At 41.3% G+C, this 6,578-nt stretch overlaps 1 pseudogene; it reads left to right on the top strand.

Annotated features, from left to right (window-relative positions):
- Positions 1 to 4,208: 4,208 nt before the first annotated feature.
- On the top strand, positions 4,209 to 4,636 carry LOC118837331 (annotated as a pseudogene).
- Positions 4,637 to 6,578: the final 1,942 nt, after the last annotated feature.

The following is a 6,578-nucleotide window of genomic DNA, read 5'->3' as shown; positions in this document are numbered from 1 at the left end:
ATGAACCAGAGGATTGGAAAAAAGCACTGTTAGACTTTTCTAACTGGATGTTCCATAGATATCTCAAACTGAACATAACTGAAACTGACCTCCTAACCCCCAAACTCCCCTATTCCTAGCTTCCTTATCATTGTCAAGGATATCCCTATCCTCTCAATCCCCCTGGCTCACAACCTACGCATCCTCCTTAACTCCAAACACTCTCTCACCCCACTCTTTTTCCAATCAGTTATGAAATCCTATAGTTTCTATTCTGCCATCATAGTATCTCACATATTCCCCCCTTCTCTACTGTAACATTGCCACCACCCCAGCAGAGGACCCTCTTTGTGCCATGCCTGGACTATTGCAATGTCCTTCTGGCTGGTGTCCCTGCCTCAAATCGTTCCTCACTTCAATCCATCTTCTACTCAGGTGGCAAATTGATCTTCATAAAGCAGAGTTGTGACTTTATTATGCCCTACAGTGCTATACACATCGTAGGTACTTAATAAATGCTTATTGATCAGCTGACTAATCAACACACTCAAATGGCTCCAGAATCAAATAGAATTTTAAAGTGCTCTATAAGCTGTTCCTTTCTACTGTTCCTGTCCTTTTATAACCTCCTCCCTCCAAAGACACTCTTTTCTGTTCCTTGAACATGGTGCTGTAGCTCCTGACTCTGAGTGCTTTCTCTGGCTGCCCTTCGTGCTTGGAATGCTCTTCCTTTTTGTCTCTGCCTTCTAGCTTTCCTGGCTTCCTTCAAGTCTCAGATAAAGTCACACTTTCTACAAGAAGCTTTTCCCAATCCTTTTTAATCTTAGTGCCTACCCTGTTAGACTACCCCTAATTTATATATGTATAAATATATATACATATATATACATGTATATACATATATATGTGTGTGTGTGTGTGTGTGTGTGTGTGTGTGTGTATACATATATATATATATATATATATATATATATATATATAGTTGCTGTTCAGTAGTTTCAGTCATCTCTGTGACCCTATTTGGGATTTTCTTGGCAATGATAGTGATGGTTTGCCATTTCCTTCTTCAGCTCATTTTAATATGAGGAAACTGAGGCTGTCAGAATTAAGTGACTTGCCCAGGATCATCACATAGCTAATAAGTGTCTGATGCTGCATTTGAACTCATGAAGATGAGTCTTCCTGACTTTAGGCCTAGCACTTTATCCACTGCACTATCTAGGAGAGGGAGAGGGAGAGAAGGAGAGAGGGAGAGGGGGAGAGAGAGAGAGAGAGAGAGAGAGAGAGAGAGAGAGAGAGAGAGAGAGAGAGAGAGAGAGATTTTGTTTATATATACTTGTCTCCCCCATTAGGCTCAGCTCCTTGGAAATGGGGATTTTTTTTTCCCATTCCTTGTATTCCTAGAGCTTAGCACAATGCTAGGCACATAGCACATTCTTAAGAAATACTACTTGACAGGCTGTTGATCAATGTAACAATCTATGAATCAGAGTTTAAAAGCATAGGGAAAGGGGCAGCTAGGTGGCGTAGTGAGTAGAGCACTGGCCCTGGAATCAGGAGGACCTGAGTTCAAATCTGGCCTCAGACACTTGATGTACTTACTAGCTGTGTGACCTTGGGCAAGTCACTTAGCCCCAATTGCCCTGCCTTCCCCTCTGCAAAAAAGAAAAAAAAAGCACAGGGAAAGCATTTGGATAAGAGTAAAAAGAGAGAGAAAGAAAATTATATATTTTTGTGAGTATATTACAGAACAGTGTCCAGGGGGAAAAAATAGGGATGACGCTTTTTGAAGACACATTCCAAAAAATGACACAAAGGCTAGATATAGAAACAAGCAACTTAAACCATGTAGACATATGTTGGACTTCTCATGCTACTAAAGTGGGAACATTTGATCATTTCTTGGCTTACTTTAAGAGTCAGAATGCCATCATGGACCTAGAATCTGGACTCAAACACTTCCTGGCTGTGTCACTCTGGGCTCTCTGTTTGCCTCAGTTTCTCCATTAGCAAAGGGCTAATAATATAGCACTATTTCCAAGGTTGTTACGAGGTTCAAATAAGATAGGTATTGTACCTTAGCACCGTTGCTGTCATGCCGTAAGCGCTATATAAATGTGAGTCACTGTTATTGTCCTTGTCATAGAGTCAGGCCAACTTGGACTTCAGTCTGCTTATTTCACTTCTTGGTTTTGTAAGCATGGGTAAGTCCATTAGCATCTCTGAGTTTCGGTATTGTCACCTATAAAATGAAATGAATGGTACCTGTAGTACATACTTACCTACTTCCCAGGGCATAATTGAGTAACATAGGTAACAGGCTTTGCAAACTTTAAGGCAACATGTAAACGTCAGCTTCCTTGAGGAAAATTTCATCTCTCGTAAGTCAGGAAGAGCAATGGGTGGAGTTGCTACTCTATATTTAATTGTGATTAATTTTGAAGAAATAATTAGTGAAGTATAAATGATAGAAGAAACCTTGGTGAAAGAGGAGGAGGAGGAGGAAAAGGGGGGAAGAGACAAAGACAGAGAGAGGGATACAGAGAGAGAGAAAAATAGAGACAGACAGAAAGAGGAGACACAGAGAGACAGAGCCAGAGAGACAAACAGAGAGGCAGAGAGAGAGAGGAGAGACAGAGACAGAGAGACAGAGAGAGAAAGAGAGAGAGAATGACAAAAAGAGAGAGAGAAAAGGGGGGTGGGGGGAGAGAGAGCACATGGCATGGTAGATTTGGGATAGTAAAGGAATTCTGGGCAGGGTCAAATTCTATAAAGTCTATCCCATTAAAAAAAGACTTCACTAGATCTCCTCACACTAGATTTAGAAGCAGGTCTTGTCGAGAAGGAAAAGTACATTTGGAAGAGTGTGACTGATTTTGTGAGTACAGCCTCAAAGGCTAAAGGGCTTCTATTGGGGCCTGAGTTGCTATTTCTCTCACCTACTCATGATCAGTATTTTCAAAAGTAACTGAGATTGGCTCACCCTAGATCTGTGCAAAGCTTGGGCTTCCTGTGTATACTTCACAATCAACTCCACAACTTTCAACATCTATGGACCATCCAGAATCATCTGATCGCGCTCTAGATAGAGTGAATTGTTTGGGCAGCAGCTACGTTTTCCAAAGCCAGAACAAAGCTGGTACCCAGCATGACAGTGAGGCAGACACAAGTCTTCGATCACTTTATGAGTGAGCATTCGTCCGGTGGCTTGTATGGTATTAGAATTCGCTATCATTAGCTTAAAGTGACTTGTCTCTCTTCCTTTAAACACTGTGCCTAATTGGCAGAGTGCCTCTGTATACTAAAGTAGATAGATTTTAGGCAAGTAAAAGCCATAGAATATTTACAGAACTCATTACTACCACCACCATGCTCTTCAAGAGACAGAATACCACTGTGAAGCATCCTTAATGAAATCTACAACAATGTTTAAGACATTGGTTTAATAAACTACTATGGAAAAAAGAAAGTAATTGGAAAGTATATAGCGCCCAGAATCTGGATAGCTTGTCCATGGTAATCATTGGCATAGCTAACATTTATTAAACATTTACTACGTGCCAGGCATTGTGCTAAACGCTTTACAGTGATTATCTCATTTGCTCCTCACAACAACCCTGAGAAGTGTATTAGCAAGGCGATAAATTACCATCATAGGAGGTAGGTGCTATTATTATCCCCATTTTACAGGTGAGGAAACTGAGGCAAACAAAGCTCAAGTGATCTGCCCAGAGTCTCACAGCTCCTAAGTGTCTGAGGCCAGATTTGAGCTCAGCTCTTCCTGTCTCCCGTCCCAGCAGTCTGTTGTGCCACCTCGTTTATCAAGATGATGGTAACGATAACAATGGTGATGTTGATAAAAATAGCTGGCATTTATGTGGCGCTGTATATTTATACGGCTATCATATATATGGCACATATACACGTATATTTTATGTATATCATTTTTCAAAAATGCTCTGTAAATATCTCATTTTATCCTCACATCACCCCTTGGAGGGCAGGTTCATATTTTACAGATGAGGAAACCAAGGCATCCAGATTAAATGACTTGCTCGGGGTCACACAGCTGGTAAGTATATCTTGGTCAGGGACTACAAAGTATATCGGCCTGCCCCAGGGTCCCCCAAGCAGAAAAGATTTAGGTAGTGAGTCCTCCTTCCTCTCCTCCCCGGCCTCCCAGGTGGCACCTGTGCACAGAGGTTCAGCCTAGAGTTTCTGAAGCTGGCATGAAGGAAAATTGGTCGTCTAAGGCTGAAGAGACTGTGGTTGAAAATTCACCCTCACCACTGCCAAAAGAGAGATGTCTGACTTCATTCTTTACTTCAGCTCCCAGAGCGGCTTCATACTCTATCTATGTGCATTAATTCCTGAGACTTGGCTAAACTCCGTAGGACTAACAAATTGGCCTCAAAAGTACTGGGCAGCTGCTCTACCCCTTATTATTTTAGCAATTACTTACATATTGATATTTGGAATTGACATGGTGAATACTTCTCCATTGGACTCTATTCCTACAGTCACAGATAACTAGGCCAAAAGTCAGCCACAGAAAAAATCTCAAGAAAAAGCTGTTCTAGCCTTAAAGGACATAGCTCTTAGTGAAGCAGACCAAATGTTCTTTATTGCTACCAGAGGACTTTACAGTAAAAGCTGAATTATATAGAGAACATCTCAATCCCAAACATTCAGTTAAGAATTTTTTGAATAGGACCATTTTGACTATGACCTTCTGTTGGAATCCTAATAAAGATAGGCCCCACTGAGCAGTAGGCTCACTACCCCTATGTAGCCACTCTTCCCCCTGCCACACATACACACTCAATGCCCTAACTTCTTCATATATGTCTCACTACTCACTCATATTTCTCACAGAAACAGTAGGCATGTCCATGTGATGGGATCCCAACCACTGTCTCTAGCTACCCACTGCCCCCAGACCCAGTCCTCTTATTTCCCACAGAAACAGCTGGTGTGTCAATGCACTCAACCACAACCACATCCATCTAGTCTTAGACATGATCACAATACTCAGCCAATCAGAAAGCAGCACCACCAGGGTACCCAAGCAGGATGTGAACCCCAAAGCAATAGAAGGGAGTTTTCCTAAATAGGCACCCACACAGTAACAGCAAAAACTGTCCTTTAGGTGAACTTATGGTGTAGAGAGGCTTATTATAATATCATTATCATAGATGCATACCCCCCAATGGGTTTTTCTGTATGCATTGTGCATAATCGCATGCATAATTCCACTGTGGCTGGGACCCCTTCCCTTTACCTAATCTCTTAACAAACCACTCCTGTCTTTTTTAACATTCATAATTTCTGTTATGTAATTGCATCTCTACCCTATAAAAATCCACCTTGCTTTCTCTGTAGTAGCTGGTTCCTCTTAGAACTTAGCCTGCTTCATGAGAGGCGTCAATCACAATAAATGCCTATACTTGGATTAGAGGTGGTCTGACTCTGAATTCTGTGGGATGATTCCTCCACAACACATCATGAAGCCACAACACTTCTATTTCCCTCAGACACTTTGTATGGATAGAGACCTGGCCTTGGAACCAGGAAAACCTTGATTCAAATCTTGCTTCTGAGATACCAGTTGTATGACCCTGGCCGAATCGCTTAGCTCCTCAATGCTCTGTTTAACTCTGCATCGCAGAGAAGGAGCAAACAGAGTTTCCTCTTCTGGGGTTACTCTATATCAATTTAATAGTGGGTCCCTATCCCTATCAGAGTTTTCTGGGAAGGTCCTCCAAATATTAGCTGATGAATGGAAGAAATAAAATACTGTATTGTAATATGTACTAACAAAGAAGTTCTAATTAATCTAATTAATGTTTAATTAAAGCTGTAGTTAATGAACAAAAAAAAGTGAGCCCAGAATGATATCATAAGAAGATGTAGAGACGGACCAGTTTTCGGAACCTTTGTAACAATTTTATTCTGAAGAGGTCACTGCCTTGAAAATCCATGTCTTTATCATTGATTTCTGCTGGTCATGTTGCATAGCTATGAATACCAGGATAACGCTCAGTGGTGGGATGGTTGTACAATGAAAATGAGGGGGAAATGGATAGAGTTGAGTCAAGTGGTCTACTGGTACTCCTGAGATAATAAGTGAGCTAAAAGGAGGGCCCTGATGGGTTGGGTAGATCCTCTACGAGGAATTTAGTATTAAGGATGGGATATGGACCTGAGATTTCATCGGTTTAGGGAAATCCTGGATAAGGAAACTTTTTCCCCTCATATCAGTGCAGTACCTTCTCTACAACATAGTCTTGGAGTTGGAGTCCTGAATGCTTAAGAGACTTGCCCAGTGTCACACAGACATATGGGTCAAAGGGGAGATGGGAATCTTGGTCTTTGTCTTCTTGGCTTTGAAGTTGGTCCTGTATCCATGAAGCTATGCTATCTGAATTTACAAATGGAAAAATGGGCAAAAATTACACAAGATGAGAAGATATGAAAGGGCTACGACCTGCATCACAAGGCAGAATACCCATATCAATGAAATCATGTATTCCCTAAAACGCCTTTACCCCACCAAAGATACACTGAAAAGACAAAGAGTTCAAGAGTAGTTTAGATAA

This window comes from Trichosurus vulpecula, chromosome 2 (genome assembly GCF_011100635.1).
Source record: "Trichosurus vulpecula isolate mTriVul1 chromosome 2, mTriVul1.pri, whole genome shotgun sequence".
Lineage (NCBI taxonomy): Eukaryota > Metazoa > Chordata > Mammalia > Diprotodontia > Phalangeridae > Trichosurus > Trichosurus vulpecula.
This window is presented reverse-complemented; position numbering and strand designations above follow the sequence as displayed.